This window comes from Orcinus orca, chromosome 5, assembly GCF_937001465.1.
Source record: "Orcinus orca chromosome 5, mOrcOrc1.1, whole genome shotgun sequence".
Classification (NCBI taxonomy): Eukaryota; Metazoa; Chordata; class Mammalia; order Artiodactyla; family Delphinidae; genus Orcinus; species Orcinus orca.
The window spans coordinates 26011315-26028673 of record NC_064563.1 but is presented as its reverse complement, the minus strand read 5'-3'; the positions used below and the strand labels follow the sequence as shown (position 1 = coordinate 26028673).

The following is a 17359-nucleotide window of genomic DNA, read 5'->3' as shown; positions in this document are numbered from 1 at the left end:
CTTGCAATCATATTTTATGATAGAAAAACAGGCACGTTATTTTCATGGCCAGATGGGATTCCCCAAAGATTATTCTGATCATGCGGCAGGAGGAAGCCAGCTGCCCCAGGTCTCAGCTGACTGCAGCCATGGGAATCCTGTCTTCCCCCAACCCCTGGCTACTGGGTGACTTGAGTGGTACACATGTAGGAGTCCTATTTCTGTTCGCTTACTCCCAGTGAGGGACACCTGGCATTTTTGGACCACTGTTGAGCTGGAACAAAGTAATTTTGCCTAAAGAGCCTGTAGGTGGGCTTAAAGCAGAGGGGCAGTGATACCTTTTTTCTCCTGCAGACATAGGTGCTGCCAGGTCAGTCCCGGAAGCCCCTCTCTTTGAGCAGAGGCTGGGTAAGCCTCATCTTGTGGAACTAGGGAAAAGCTGTAGTGTGTGGTTAGGAAGGAGTGTGGAACACATCCATTCATATCCTTGAGTAAGAATAACAATAGCAGCCCTTTACTGAGGGCCTATTTTTTTAAGACCTTTTTCTAGGTGTGTGTTTAACATTTTGAATCTTACAACAATCCTGAAAGATAGGTATTATTGTCATGGTCATCATCACCATTTTACAGATTAGGAAATTAAGGTTCAGAGAATTCAAGTAGATTCTGCAGTGTCACACAGCTAGTAAGTGGCAAAGATCTAAACCCAGCTGTTTGACTCATCCTCCATGCTGCTCCAACCTAATGAGTTTGAACTTGACTTGGTAGGATATGGTATCAGGGCTGTATTCATAACATAAGTTAACCTGAGGTTTAATTTAAGCAAAGTCTACAAATAGAAGACAGATTGATGAGACCGAATTTTCACAAAATACTAAAATAAGTGTTTTCCCTCTTTTTGAGTAGAATTTTTTTTAAACATCTCTATTGGCATATAATTGCTTTACAATGGTGTGTTAGTTTCTGCTTTATAACAAAGTGAATCAGTTATACATATACATATGTCCCCATATTCTTCCCTCTTGCGTCTCCCTCCCTCCCTTCCTTCCTATCTCACCCCTCTAGGTGGTCACAAAGTACTGAGCTGATCTCCCTGTGCTATGCGGCTGCTTCCCACTAGCTATCTATTTTACGTTTGGTAGTGTATATACATGATGCCACTCTCTCATTTTGTCCCAGCTTACCCCTCCCCCTCCCCGTATCCTCAAGTCCATTCTCTAGTAGGTCTGTATCTTTATTCCCGTCTTGCCCCTAGGTTCTTCATGACCATTTTTTTTTGTTTTTTTTAGATTCCATATATATGTGTTAGCATACGGTATTTATCTTTCTCTTTCTGACTTACTTCACTCTGTATGACAGACATCCACTTCACTACAAATCCACTACAGACATCCACTTCGCTACAAATAACTCAATTTCGTTTCTTTTTATGGCTGAGTAATATTCCATTGTATATATGTGCCACATCTTCTGTATCCATTCATCTGTTGATGGACACTTAGGTTGTGTCCATGTCCTGGCTATTGTATATAGAGCTGCAATGAACATTTTGGTAGATGACTCTTTTTGAATTATGGTTTTCTCAGGGTATATGCCCAGTGGTGGGATTGCTGGGTCGTATGGTAGTTCTATTTTTAGTTTTTTAAGGAACCTCCATACTGTTCTCCATAGTGGCTGTATCAATTTACATTCCCACCAACAGTGCAAGAGGGTTCCCTTTTCTCCACACCCTCTCCAGCATTTATTGTTTGTAGATTTTTTGATTATGGCCATTCTGATCGGTATGAGAGGATATCTCATTGTAGTTTTGATTTGCATTTCTCTAATGATTAATGATGTTGAGCATTCTTTCATGTGTTTGTTGGCAATCTGTATATCTTCTTTGGAGAAATGTCTGTTTAGGTCTTCTGCCCATTTTTGGATTGGGCTGTTTGTGTTTTTGATATTGAGCTGCATGAGCTGCTTGTAAATTTTGGAGATTAATCCTTTGTCAGTTGCTTCATTTGCAAATATTTTCTCCCATTCTGAGGGTTGTCTTTTGGTCTTGTTTATGGTTTCTTATGCTGTGCAAAAGCTTTGAAGTTTCATTAGGTCCCATTTGTTTATTTTTCTTTTTATTTCCATTTCTCTAGGAGGTGGGTCAAAAAGGATCTTGCTGTGATTTATGTCATAGAGTGTTCTCCCTATGTGTTCCTCTAAGAGTTTGATAGTGTCTGGCCTTACATTTAGGTCTTTAATCCATTTTGAGTTTATTTTTGTGTATGGTGTTAGGGAGTGTTCTAATTTCATTATTTTCCATGTAGCTGTCCAGTATTCCCAGCACCACTTATTGAAGAGGCTGTCTTTTCTCCACTGTATATTCTTGCCTCCTTTATCAAAGATAAGGTAACCATATGTGTGTGAGTTTATCTCTGGGCTTTCTATCCTGTTCCATTGATCTATCTTTCTGTTTTTGTGCCAGTACCATACTGTCTTGATTAGTGTAGCTTTGTAGTATAGTCTGAAGTCAGGGCACCTGATTCCTCCAGCTCCATTTTTCTTTCTCAAGATTGCTTTGGCTATTCGGGGTCTTTTGTGTTTCCATGCAAATTGTGAATTTTTTTGTTCTAGTTTTGTGAAAAATGCCAGTGGTAGTTTGATAGGGATTGCATTGAATCTGTAGATTGCTTTGGGTAGTATAGTCATTTTCACAATGTTGATTCTTCCAATCCAAGAACATGCTATATCTCTCCATCTATTTGTATCATCTTTAATTTCTTTCATCAGTGTCATAATTTTCTGCATACAGTTCTTTTGTCTCCTTAGGTAGGTTTATTCCTAGATATTTTATTCTTTTTGTTGCAGTGGTAAATGGGAGTGTTTTCTTAATTTCACTTTCAGATTTTTCATCATTAGTGTATAGGAATGCAGGAGATTTCTTTGCATTAATTTTGTATCCTGCTACTTTACCAAATTCATTGATTAGCTCTAGTAGTTTTCTGGTAGCATCTTTAGGATTCTCTATGTATAGTATCATGTCATCTGCAAACAGTGAAAGCTTTACTTCTTCTTTTCCGAATTGGATTCCTTTTATTTCTTTTTCTTCTCTGATTGCTGTGGCTAAAACTTCCAAAACTATGTTGAATAAGTGTAGAATTTTAATTGCAGAGCATCTCCCTGTGAGAGAGCAGCTCAGGAGAAAAAACTAAGTTCACTCAGAGGTCAAGAGAACTGTATTTGCAAGGCAAGACTGGGCCAGTGGTTTGTTTTTCCCAAAGAACAGGCTCAGCAAGAACACAGAGCAGGTTCATATAAATAGGTTTCCACCTGTGGGGTTGCCAACCGCTTCTCCCCATGAGACTAGTCTTCCTGCCTCCTGTTTCTGTGACTGGCAGAAGCAGAGGGTTGGAACACCCCCAGCTACCCACAGCCCACCACTCCCTAATAACTGCACCTCCTGGCCCTTCCTCTCTGCAGCCCCAATACCCCCAGTACCACGGCATCAGATTCTATGGATTTGGGGCCAGGGTTTTCTAGCATCTGTCCCTTTTCTTTCTAGTCGTGTTGCCACTAGTCTCATTTAGGCCCTTGTGACTTCTCCCTAATCAATGCTGTTAAACCAATCTTTCTGAAACAGGATTCTCTCACTCCTGTGTCTACAAATCATCCGCTTCCCCATTATCTACTGAATCAAATCCAGACACCTTCACCTGATACTCAAAAGCTTTACAGATTTCCCTAAACACAGCTTTTTAGCCCCTTCCTCTCTCATGGCCAGCCCTACATGTGCCAAGCTGCCATCCTCCGTCTATCCCAGGTACAGTCTCACCTTCACGTGTGACCTTTGCTTTGCCTGGAAAAACTTATTTTTTATTTCCTAGTTTTCAAAGTGGTTTCACTTACCTTATTCCATTGGAAAATTGTAATTACTAAGCAGGGCAGATAGCAGATTAGAAAATATTGGCTCTGAGCAGGCCTAGAGCCTGAGGTTCCACAGCCGAGAGGCAGGCCTAGGAGCCAGATCTTCAAATTCCCTCTCTCCACAGCTCTGGGTTGCTTTTCTCTCTCCTTCTTCTGCCTTTCCTCTGGCTCCCTCCAGTTTCTACTTGTCAAGTTCTGCCTTCTTTCCAAGTCCAGCTCAAATCCACTAGCACCATGAACTCTTCCAAAATAAACCGTAAGAGTCAATGGCTCTCTCTTCCATATGCTCTTACAGCTCCTCACCCAGCTACCCTGGCACTTAAAGCAATTAGGTGAAAAGGCCTGAGAGTTCCAGGATAAGGGTTTGAGGCCAGCATAGATCAAGGTTTCAAGTCTTTTTGATTAGGATTTCCATTAAGAAACACATTTTATATCACAAAGTAGTGTGCACACACACACACACACACACACCCCTGAAAGAAGTTTCATGATACAGTATTTCTAATCCTGCAATGCATTATCATATTTCTCTAGTCTATTTTTTTTATTATTATTAAAAAGTACTAGTTAGGAACCCAGTAAATTGATTTTGAGGACTAATGAGTCCTGGTCAGCAGTTTAGAAAACTGATTTAAATTTAATCTGTCATTCTAAATGGCCTAGACAACATTTTCAAAGATTTGTAAAAGACTGAGCTAGCAAGAGAACTATGTTCATTGGGGGTTTAATCTGTGATTCTTATCAGGAACACAAACACCTCTCACAAAGGCTAGGCCAGGAAGGAAGGGCCTCAGCTGGAGAGCACCAGCTTCTACTTGCTGGAAGGTCAAGAACAGGGATTTTTTTCCCCAGCTTTATTCAGGTATAGTTGACAAATAAAAATAGTATATATTTAAGATGTACAACGTGATGTTTTGATGTATGTATATATTGTGAAATGATTACCACAATCAAGCTAATTAACAAATCCATCACCCCATACATTTACATTTTTTTTTTTTTTTGGTGGTGAGAACACTTAAGATCTACTCTCAGCGCATTTCAAGTATAGAATGCAGAATTATTAACTATAATCACCATACTGTACATTAGATCTCCAGAACTTACTCATCCTGCATAACTGGAACTTTGTACCCTTTGACCAACACCTCTTCATTTCCCCCAATTCTGCCCCTGGTAAACACCATTCTACTCTCTGCTTTTATGAGTTTGACTTTTTTGGCTTCCACATGCACGTGAGATTATGCAAGGAGAGCCATCCTTAATGGGGGCTAATTGATAGAGGAACGGGATGCATCCATTTCACAGTGGATCATCTTCGAAAGAGAGTGTCAGAGATCTGGGGAGAAAGATTTCTCAACGAGGCACATCTGTAGACTGAGAGCAGATTTTTGTGCTCGTCATAATCTTGACTAGAGCAGGAAATCAGCTAGAATTTAAAAATAGTAAAAATGTAATAAAATTTTTTGTTTATATCTGCATAGTGAGTCTGAGGGCCTTCAGGCCTATAAACCCGTCAATGAAGTTAGTATCTTTTCAACTTTATGAAGCACTTGATGTTTGCAAAGTGCTTGTACTATTACCAATTACCATAATGTTCATCTCCAAACATTACAGTTCAGAGAAGGCCTGAGGACTTCAGACTGAGAGTAAAAATTTAAAAAAAAAAAAGTAAAGGGAAAAGAATTGGTCAAGCTAAAGACCAGGCTTCTGGGCTTATGCTGCCAGAGCTGTTCAAGATGTGGTATACCTGCTTCTGAGTAGGGTCCCCTCTTGCTGCAGTGCATGCAGCCAGCCTTGGCACGCTGCTCTTGGAAGCTCCAAGCATGATCTGCGTCTACATGAAGCAGGGGAGGGAAAGGCAAAGGGCTTGGCACCTGCAACCCAAGTGCTCCTGGTGTTGAGGGATGTAGGAAGAGGTGTTTGCGACTGCTGGGAAAGGGTAGTGAGGAAACGGACAAAGGAGTTATGGCCTTTCCTGTTCCAGCTATTAAAGGCTGTATGTATAAGCTGGAAATCGGCTCTGGCTATGTTTACAAGCAACAGGTCAGTGAAACTCAACACACTGGTTTACTTCCAGGAATTCCAAGGAAATGGCTTTAAGGAATGTCAAAGGCAATGCTTTGAGGATGTGTCTGTTTCCTCTGGAGAAAGGTTAGCTCTCCTGTGCTTCTTCCCCTCCATTTAAAATCATCAGTTACCACTGGCAAGTGGCTGACCCCAGGGCTGAGCGTAGCCTGAGGGCTGGTGGTGTTCGAGTGTATCAGTTTAGGAACAAAAAGCAGCCTTTTCTTTGGAAGTGATTTTTAATCCAACATTTTCTGTTAGATTAGTTCAAACCTCTGTCAGAAGTGCTCCCTTTTCTGACCATGGTTAGGTAACTGCTGTACCAGAAGCTGAGCTGAAAGACTGAGTTGGCTTTTGAACCAGAAAACCTCCTGGTAGACCCTAATCGTTTCACCACCGGATTTTCCTTAGTGGAAGTTAAAAAAAAATCAATCTCTTAATGAAACGATACCTTTCTATGTTAATACGCTTGTGTTTCGAAACACATATTGAGCGTTCCCAAATGTTTTTCAAAGGAGAATGAGGACATTCCTGTCCTCATTTTTATCCACATAGAAAACGGGTGGGTGATTTTGAGAGCAACTGTCCAGAATCATCCTAAGTTTATTGTTCTCTCAGCCGCCCCCTTCCACATAGCCACGAGTTCTCTTCATTATAACAAGCCGGACTGTGTGACTCCGTGCTTAAAGCGCGGCATTGGTATCCTGCTGTCAGTAAGATAAAATCCATTTTCTTGACCGTGACACACGTGGTCCAGCGCAATCTGTCCACATGAGAACTCTTTAGTTTCACCTCCCACTGATCTAGCTGCACTGAATCTCTTACCATTTTCCAAATACCTCACACCCTGTTTGTGTCTCTGCCTGAGCTGTTGTTTTTTTTTTTTTGCGGTACGTGGGCCTCTCACTGTTGTGGCCTCTCCCGTTGCGGAGCACAGGCTCCGGACACGCAGGCTCAGTGGCCATGGCTCACGGGCCCAGCCGCTCCGCGGCATGTGGGATCTTCCCGGACCGGGGCACGAACACGCGTCCCCTGCATCGGCAGGCGGACTCCCAACCACTGCACCACCAGGGAAGCTCTGCCTGAGCTGTTTTATTGCCAAAATGCCATTCACATCCTCAGCCCAGTTCTTTATGGATTCTTACTTTTTTTCTCCACCTGGTTTCTAAGTTACTTCTGTGTGGCTTCTCTGATTCTCCAAAGCTGGTGAGTGCGTTGGCTACACCCGCCTCTGGCTTCCGTAATGCTTTTTGCTCATAACTTTTATATAGTTCTTAGTGCATTGGTGGCTGCTGTCTCTACCTCGTTAGGTTACTGGCATCTTGAGGGCAACCACCATTTCTTATTTATCTCTGTGACTTCAGAAGCCAGAAGACAGGCTCATATTTTTTTTCTAGGAAAGAAGTATTAAAACTAAAGTCATTTAAAACAATTAATGAAAATTTAAGCAAAATACTTGTTTTATTCCAGATTTAATATTAATAAATTAAATATTTAATTTATTAATATTAAATATTAATATAATATTTAGATTAAATGTTAATTCTGGAAACATTAAATGTGTAGGTACCTGATAAATGACTTCAGACAGATGAATCAGATTTGCGACAGAAAGGAAACTTTAAAGGCTCTTCAGCCTGTGACACGCTGCCCTACCTTTAGCCATCTGAGTGACCAAAACAAAGAAATAAAATTAATACCAGTGGGAGAGAATTCTGATTGCGCTAGGTGTAGGGAATAAGAGTCTCCTCCTTTCTTCAAAGGCTGACACTATAGTTCTCTGGAGACCACCTGCTTTCTCTTCTCCCAATTCTGTGCCTTACAGGCAGCCTTACTCAGGCTTCTCTGAGCTATTCGTGCCACACTTGTCATGGGACCATCCTCCATGGTATTCCCTCCACGCAGAATGCTTTCTCACTTCCCATTGTTTAATTTCATGTTAGGAAATCCCAGTTCCTCCATGGACTCTTTCCCACATGATTAGAAGAACAGTAGTGATTTCTCCTGTAATCCCTTCTTCCATTCACCGCCAGCGCAGGTACCTCTTTGCCTGCTCTTATTTATGCGTTGAGAAGGTGTTATTATGCGTTGAGAAGGTGTTATCACCATCTACCTTGTGGAGTGAACTTTAATTAGGGTGGGGTCATGTCTGCCCACATGCCTTGTACTGTGTCTACCACAGCTTCACAATCAGACAAGGGCTGAGGACTGCTGTCCACGAGATAGACTTGGCCTCTCTCTCCCTGTCAGGTGAGAATATGTGAGACCGGCAGCCAAGGCTCCTGCTGCTAGGGTGTCTCTGGTAGCTCCCGAATTTGTTGGCAGCCTGTAAATGCCTTGTATCCTACAGCTGAGAAGGAATGACCAAGTAGCAATTAAAGACAATTTAAGCAAAATACTCTTTTTTTCCCATGGGGAAGAAATATTGAAACTAAATTCAAAACTGGCAACATTAAGGTAATACATATGTTTTTGTCAGTCTTAACATTATTTCCTTCTCCTTTATTTCTAATAAAATGATTCAGTATGTACTGACCTAGAAATCTTCAAATGTAACATCACACTGCTAATGACAAAACATGATGGCTTTACCTGAAAGGTGCAATTAAAAGATTTCCTTTATCACAAGAATGTGCAAGAGGAATAATTATCATCAAAGGCTTGTGTTGCTTCCATTGCTGGACAGGAAAATGGTTGCACTTTTCTGTCAAGCGAAAATTGCTTTCTGTGGTGTTATTTCCAGAAAAATACTATGGGACGAAGTACTGTAACTTAGGAAAATTGTAAATGAAACAATCCCATGTGCAGAACAGGAGACACAAGGAAGTGCCGAACACCCAGCTACTTCCATCTACTCAAGATCAAATCAGAAGAATTGTGTCTGATTTATAGCCTGAGTGGAATCTTTTGTTTCTGGAGACTGAAGACTTTCCTATGGTATTAAAATATGGCTGTTTCAACAAAAAATTATTACAAGCATACAAGACCATAGATATTTTGGTCACTCAGAAATAATAAATGACAACGAATACCAAATACATTACATGATGCTGCCCTTTAAGAGAAGCAGACATCAACAGGTAATAATGACAATAATAAAGCTCACATTGTTGAGCACTTACCTGAGTGCTTTAACTCATTTAATCCTCAAAACAAACCTATGACGTAGGGACTTGTATTATCCCCATTTTGCAGCTGAGAGACTGAGGCACAGAGAGGGTAAATAACTTTCCTAAAGTTACACAACTAGTAAGTGGGTAGGCTACAGTAGCAAATCAATAAATCCTGACCACTGAGCCAGATTTCCCTCTATTTGATGAAAACCAATACTGGAATGTCTAAGTGTACCTTTCTTTATACCAAAGTCATTTCCTGAAAAGACATCTGTAAGTCAGAAACTCAAAGACAGAACCAGATTGGAATGTAAGCTCTGTGAGGGTTTGTCAACAGCTGTATCCCTACTGCCTAGTATAGTACATGGCCCGTGGTAGCCTCTTGATAAGCATGTGATGAATACGTGAATAAATAGAGAAAAGAGGAGAGTCTAATACAGTGCTTTGCAATGAGAAAGTGCTCAACAGATTTTTTAAATTGGATTTAAAGGAATTTGTTTTATGAATCCATTCGAGAAGCGGAGGATTCATCTTCTGATTTCCTGTTTGTGTAAATCCAGATTTTCATATTGTTTGCTTACAGTGAAGATGAAATGAGAAAGCATTCTAATTTAAGAGAAATATTATTAAAACTTTTACAGGGGAAAAGGCAAAACAAATCAGGGATGCCAAAACTCTTGTAGAATCCTAGGATTATTGTAGAAAACTCAGTTATCGTCTTGGGAGCCACAACTTTTCACATTCATAGCAGAGTATCTAACATGTTTGGGCAACAGTTCACAATGCCATGCTTGTAGTCACTTGTCAGGACTCCAGAAGAGCTTAAGTCCAGTTATGGAATGTTTCAACATATTTAGGCCACAGGGTCTTAAGAAAATTGCACTATTTAACTGGTTTAAACATGTTTTGGCTCTGAGAGATAAGTGAACAAGTTACCATCAGTAGGAAGCTGTTTTAAGAAATAGCTAAATTTTCCAATGGGTTTAGCCAAAACAGAAGATAATATTTATTGTTCCCATTATACGGATGAAGAAACCATGGAAGACCCAAGTTATGACCTGAACAAAAGACAGCTCATGTTTCAAGGCACGGATACCACCCCCTACATCGGTTCTCACCAGTCAAGGAATATAAGGATCCAGGAAGCTAGTGTTTTCTTTTAGTGAATTTTAATTTCATTTCACTTAGGTGCTAAGTCAAGGGCTGTCTACAAGGTCTTTCTACACTAGCATTTGTGAAGACAAGGAAGACCAAAAGTCAAGCTGCAAACCCAATGGATTAACCACCTGGGGGGGAGTGCCGGCTGCACTACTGCCCCATGCAAGCTCAGCTCCTCCCTATAGCCAGCTTCCCAGGAGGGAAGCAGTTATAATGCCATGTACATCCTCACGTGGGATACCACTGGGGATGTATTTAGAGAGAGTCTTTAGAAAGCTGATTGCTTATGTTTCTTTCAAATATTTTGAAATATTGGTGCTTTCTGAAACCGCTTGTGGAGTTATCTGGTTACATTTTGCAAGTGAGGGTTACAAATTATTTTAATTCACGGCTCCCTAAAGAGTTCCCCCATTCAACTCTGGAGATGCCAAGGTCTCTCTTTCCTACACTGAGGGCCACCTGCCATTTCAAGGGGCTTTGGGGTCATGACTCATCTGAATGAATCAAATAAGCAAGACTGCATGAGAGTCAGCCGTGCCTACCTTGTTTGCTGTTCGCCCCAGTACCTCCTGTATTGCTTGGCACATAGTAGGTACTCAATAAGTTGAACAAAAGGCATCTTACTTACATCCTCTGCTATCCCTCTGACTTTCTACTTAAAGTAAAACACACCCTGCCTCCAGACTGGTGAAGATTTTGATGAGCCTCCCAAGAAGCTATCACTTCGAACTATCAATTGTATGCCAGGCACACTTAACAATAAGAGCATCACACACATATTAATGCCACCAGAGCTCACTGGATGGACTACCCGAACCACAACCCGTGGATTCTTCAGGTGGACACAGCCCACTCTTTGCTGATTACGAATGCTGCCTCCAAGTCCATCACTGACCTTGGGTGTGTCTTTTCCCTCCTTGGGGCTCAGTTGCCTCATCGATAAAACAGGAATCACAGAACTAACATCCCCTGTTGCTCTGAGAGTTTTTTTGCTAAGTGAACTCAAGTCATTCACAAGGCCACAGTACCAACCCAACAAATAATTCATAGATGCTTCAGCTAGTCAGAATAAGAAAAAAATGCAATGCAGTGATCATCATTTAAAATGGAAATTGCTGCTCACAATATTCATACCTATGATTTAAAATAAGCATGACTGTGTGGGATATAACGAATTCTGTCAAGTTTTAGGAGGAAAGGGTTCTTTTCCCTTGTTTTTTTTTTTTTGTTGTTGTTTAAAGACTACAATGCCGTTACATTTAAATCCATGAAATACTTGTTTCCAAGGATCATTCTGAGTGATCTGGATGTTCACGTTTATTTTTCCTGGAATGCAATCTGTCACACTTTGGTTCAGGAAGGGGCCTGGCATCTGCCACTTTCCTTGCCAGACTTTTTAATGGAAAACTCAAGAGCTGCAACATCTACACGTCTGCCACGGCCTTTCATTTTCTTGGTAACATCTCAGTGCACAATTCATTTCAAGCCAGTGATGGGAAGGAAGTCTCCATCCATGTGACTTTGTAATTCTGTGACTGTGTCAACTTGCCAGTCCATTGTTATCTTTGTGCTATCTTTACACTTCTGTAAAATGTTGGCAACCACAGGATAACTCCTTATTTTCAGTTGATGTCGGCATACAGGAAGCGCTAAAAATGATTTTAGGCTGCCCTTTTTATTTTGGAAGAAGTCATTCTTATCCTCTGTCATTCACATTTGTAGAACTAATATATAAACATGCTGTTTTTTGTTTGTTTTGTTTTATTTGCGGTACGCGGGCCTCTCACTGTTGTGGCCTCTCCCGTTGTGGAGCACAGGCTCCAGATGCGCAGGCTCAGCGGCCATGGCTCACGGGCCCAGCTGCTCCGCGGCATGTGGGATCTTCCCGGACCGGGGCACAAACCCGTGTCCCCTGCATCGGCAGGCGGACTCTCAACCACTGCGCCACCAGGGAAGCATGCTTAAGGGGAGAGATGATAAATGATAGAATGGATAGAGACTGTAGAAAGTAGACAGTCCAGCAGCATCATTAGTCACCTACGAATAAGGCAACCTACGATTCCTATACCAGCTGCAACACTGCGAATCCAAGCAAACTGTTTTATCTGATGTCTTAAAATCTGAATAAGGGGGCATCAATTTCTAACCTTCTCATTAAAAGAGATTGTGAGTGAGGATGATAGGTGGCTCTAAATTCTGATTTCTATATACAAATAAAATCAACACACAATCGGTGAGATAAGATACAGTCACCCAGACAGAGAATGGCTTCTAAGCCAGAGCCAGGCTTGAGTATATGAGATCAGGTGTACGAATTAAATCTAAGGAAGGATGGACCAACCATAGGAAGGAGGTCAGTGAGGCAACAGGGATCCAGCTCTGCCGTGGTGGCTGTCCCTGCCCAGGGAGAGGGACCCTGCCGCTGGGGGAGGGGTGGGTGTGCACCCGGGGTGTGCCTTTTGGTGCCTAAGGGCAGCCTGGATGAAAAACACTAAGATTATCCCCTCTGCCTTGCTCTGCTTTCAGACTCACTTAGCAACCCTCAGATAATTCATTGGATTTTTCTGCTATATCGTTTTAGAGTAAATGTGCCCTGGATAGAAAATATTGCTTTCTTGCTTGATTCATTCATTCAGTGAATATTCATTGAGTGTCCACTATATGCCAAACACTGTTGTACGCTTTGATTACAGACCCAAATCCCTGTCCGCAGGAAGCATACATCCTGGTTGGGGGAGAATATTATAACAAATGTATAAAGTACAGTGTCAGATGGTGATAAGCATAATGGTGACAAATGAAGCGGGGAAGGGGAGAGGGAGTGCTCCTGTTGGGACGGCTAATTTAAATATGGAGCCAGGGGGGCTTCCCTGGTGGCGCAGTGGCTGACAGTCCACCTGCCGATGCAGGGGACACAGGTTCGTGACCTGGTCCGGGAAGATCCCACATGCCGCGGAGCGGCTAGGACCGTGAGCCATGGCCGCTGAGCCTGTGCGTCCGGAGCCTGTGCTCCGCAACGGGAGAGGCCACAGCAGTGAGAGGCCTGCGTACCGCAAAAAAAAAAAAATATATATATATATATATATATGGAGCCAGGAAAGTCTCACTGCCAAGTTGGATGAAAGAGGTGAAGGAGGGAGGCCTGTGAATGTCTGAGAAAAGAGCATCCCAAGCAGGGGGAAGAGGAAACAGTGCGAAGGCCCTGAAGCAGGAATGTGCTTGGTGTATCTCAGGAAGGCCGGGGTGCTGAAGCAGGGTGAGCCAGCGAGCAACAGGGAGAGAAGGGGCCGGAGGGACAGTGGGGACCACACTGCGACTTGACCCTTCTAAGGGCTGGGAAAGAATACCCCTCCCCATGAGGACACATATGATGATTTAGGAATTTGATGTCTGGTTTCTACTTGTGCCTCCCTGAGCTTGGCTAGAGTCCATCCGTTTCTATGAAACGAAACCATTCTTGGAGTCTTTGGCATATTGAACTTTCTGCCTTTGAAAAGTTGAGAATGTGATTCAGAAACTTGGAGACTCCTTTATGGTGGTGTTCTTAGGGTGACCGACCAGGACCCCTAACCTTATCACCTCCTATATCTTCAACAGCTGCTTGGGATGTGAACTCTGTAGGACATAATGTAAGCAGTCATAACAGTCATTGCTTTAATAGTGACATTCTGGACGTATGGAAGTGGGGTATATGTGTAGATAAGAGCTATCATGGACATAGAGTGGTCAGTGAGAGCGTTCATTTAAGTATATTTATGGATTTTATCGTTATGTAATGCCTTTCTTTGTCATTACGGTCTTTGTTTTGAAGTGTTTCAAAGTCTATTTATTTATTTAATTTTTGGCCGCATCGTGCAGCATGTGGGATCTTAGCTCCCTGACCAGGGATCGAATCCAAGCCTCCTGCAGTGGGAGCGCAGGGTCCTAACCGCTGGACTGCCGGGTAAGTCCCTAATTTAGATTTTGACAGATCCGGGCTTGGATCATGGAATTGACACTAGCTATGGAAACCTAAGAAAGTTATTTAAGTTCTTGGAGACTTTGTTTCTTCCATCTCAAAGAGAGTCTTTGTGAGAATGAAACCAAAAGGGTGGTTATTAGGATTAAATGAAAGAATGTTCTCGATGGCAAAGCACTGGTGCTCAGTAACATGGTTCCCTTTCTCATAGCCCCCTTCTCAATTTCTGCTTTGCACCGCAAGACTCAGAATTGCTGCCCACAGGGAATCATAGTGAAATCTTAACTAATCGTCAATTTTGGCACCATAGGCTTCCGGCTTATTTATTTGTACTTGTTGCGGTGCGTGGGCTTCTCATTGCAGTGGCTTCTCTTGTTGCTGAGCACGGGCTCTAGAGCGCAGGCTCAGTAGTTGTGGCACACAGGCTTAGTTGCTCTGCGGCATGTGGGATTTTCCCAGACCAGGGCTCGAACCCGTGTCCCCTAGCTTGGCAGGCGGATTCTTAACCGCTGCGCCACCAGGGCAGCCCGCACAGGCTGTTTTGTCAGAGGCCTAGACAATCAGCAGTCCATTTGTGTGGTACTCTACCCTTGGAGCCACCCTCTTACAGAGCTGTGGAGGTGACATGAAATTATAACGTAAAGCACTCAACACGGTACTTGGCCGTGGTTCATCCTTAAGGAATGTTTATTATTTTTATTTTTCTGTAGGTTTTGGGAAATTTTTATGGGAATGCATATGTATTAATTATGCTATGAAAAAAAGAAAACAAAACTATATGAGCCATAGTGACTTGTTTTATTGATACCGATGGTGAGTTAAGAGCATCTTTGTATCCTTGGGTCTGAATATTGGGCATAAGTTCAATGTGAATATGTGAACACAGTGTCAATACTGTGACACTTAGTTTTACATGTTTACTTGACTAGGCTACCTCGTTATTCAATCAGACCCTAATCTAGGTGTTGCTGTGAAGGTATTTTCTAGGTGTGGTTAGCATCTACAGTCAGTTGACTTTAAAGAGATGATCCTCAATAAGGTGCGTGGGCCTCATCTGATCAGTTGAGTGGACTTAAGAGCAAAACTGAGGCTTCCCTGAGGAAGAAGAAGTTTTGTCTTAAGATTGCAGCATCTCAGCTCCTACTGGCGAGTTTCTAGACTGAGAGCCTGCCCTGCACATTCTGAACTTGCCACCTTCACAAACACATAAGCCAATCCCTTGAAGTAAACCTATGTGTATGTGTATTATATGTATATGTATGTATGCGTGTGTGTGTGTGTGTGTGTGTGTGTGTGTGTGTACTCCTGACTGGTTCTGTGTCTGTTTCTCTGGAGAATCCTGACTTACAAAGGTGCATATGAAGGCTCATTTATTCTTCTTTTTCTTTTGTCGGTAATTCTTTATGATGCCTCATTTGCATGATGCAATTTTACTAAAATGAAACTTGAACAGCTCCAAACTGCATAATCCATTTCTTTCAGCCTCACACTTTCTTTTTGGCCTCAGCCAGGCAATCTGACCCCGGAGTTGGGGGCATCATCCCTACATTGACAGCAGCTGGCATAGTCTACCCATGAGGTCCATGGGGCACATCGCCTGGGTTCTAGGTGGCCAACAGGATGACGGTAAATGCCAAGGGGATAATTTTTCTCTAAAAATATGGATAAATCAAGAGTTTACAGAGTGGAAACTGGTTGGTTTGCTACACTCTGGGTATGAATTCAGAGCATAACTGGGATATAAAAACTCTGTTGTCTAAGTGAAAATATATTTATGCAGTGATGGTAGCCCCGCAATTTCTAGGATGAATGCACAGGAGGACAAATTACCATGAGAAGAGATATTACTGAGAGTGTAAGTCTGCTTTCATTTTTTGCTAGTTTGTCCATAATCATATGGAAATAACCCCCCGGTGAAATGTGAGACAAAAACTATGACATCATCTGAATTTAGTGTCACTGCTCTAAGCTAAAAATTTGGGTGGGTTCCTACTTACATTTTCTTGTCTCCAAGTTATCTTTTCCATTTTGCAATGCAATGCAAAGCATTCCTTACAACACTGTCAGAATTTGAACAAAAACATCTTTTATCTAATTTCTGATTTGCCATTTTGTGATATTGTGATTTATAATAAGAAATAGAAATTTGGTCTTCATCCCCAGTTTTGGCAGAGAGCTCTTAAAACCCTTGAATTTCCTAAGTGATGAAAGCAAAAAGGCATCCTTCTGTTATGTTAATGATGACGTTTGGACCCTAACTAAGGTTGGGTGCTGGATGCCAGGAGAACCCACCATTAGATTAGAGGGTTGGAACTTTCAGTTCTCACCCTCACCACCTCTAGGGAAGAGGAGAGAGGCTGGAGATGGAGTTCAATCACCAATGGTTAATTATTCATCAGTTGTGCCTATGCAATGAAGCCTCCATAAAACCCCAAAAGGATGGAGTTTAGGAGAATTTCCAGGTTGGTGAACAGGTGGAGATTCGAGGAGAGTGGTACACTCAGAGAGGGCATGGAAGCTCCATGTCCTTTCCCCGTACCTTGCCCTATGCACCTCCTCCATCTGGCTGTTCCTGAGTTATATCCTTTGATAATAAACCAATGATCTAGTAAGTAATAAGGTCTTCTAGCAAATCAATCAAACCCAAGGAGAAGGTCACGGGAACCTCCAACATGTAGCCGATAGATCAGAAGCATAGGTAACAACCTGGGCTTGTGGCTGGCTTCTGAAGTGGTGGTGGTAGGGGCAGCCTTGTGGGACTGAGCCCTTACCTGTGAGATCTGACCCTGTCTCCAGGGACATAGTGTCAGAATTGAGTTGAGTTGTAGGACACTGACCTGGCGCATTGCTTGGATGGGTGGGGAAGCCCCCCTTCCACAAGTTGGAAATCGGGTCCTGGAACCCCAAAAGACACTTTCTTACTGTACATCTTGTCATAACCAAGCAGCCTTTATATGTACTCTTTAGCCACATTTTTATAACTTCCTCCAAATTTGGTTATCAGATACTTTAAGCAATGGCAGGAGAAAATTGTGTTTCCAGAAGAGAAACAAACTGGAACACAAACCAGCGTAACCTGCTAAGAACTGGCTTCCCTCAGAGAGACCAGTGACTGGTTAGTGAGGTACCAGAACCTCCAAGAGGCAGTTAATGGCCAAGATGGACCACTTTTAGGGTGGTGGCA

The 17359-nt window shown here is 42.3% G+C and overlaps 1 protein-coding gene across 10 annotated transcripts in view; it reads right to left on the bottom strand.

Moving 5' to 3' along the window:
• Positions 1 to 17359, bottom strand: part of SLC9A9 (solute carrier family 9 member A9) — a 656685-nt gene that overhangs the window by 82091 nt on the left and 557235 nt on the right. The window lies entirely within an intron of this gene.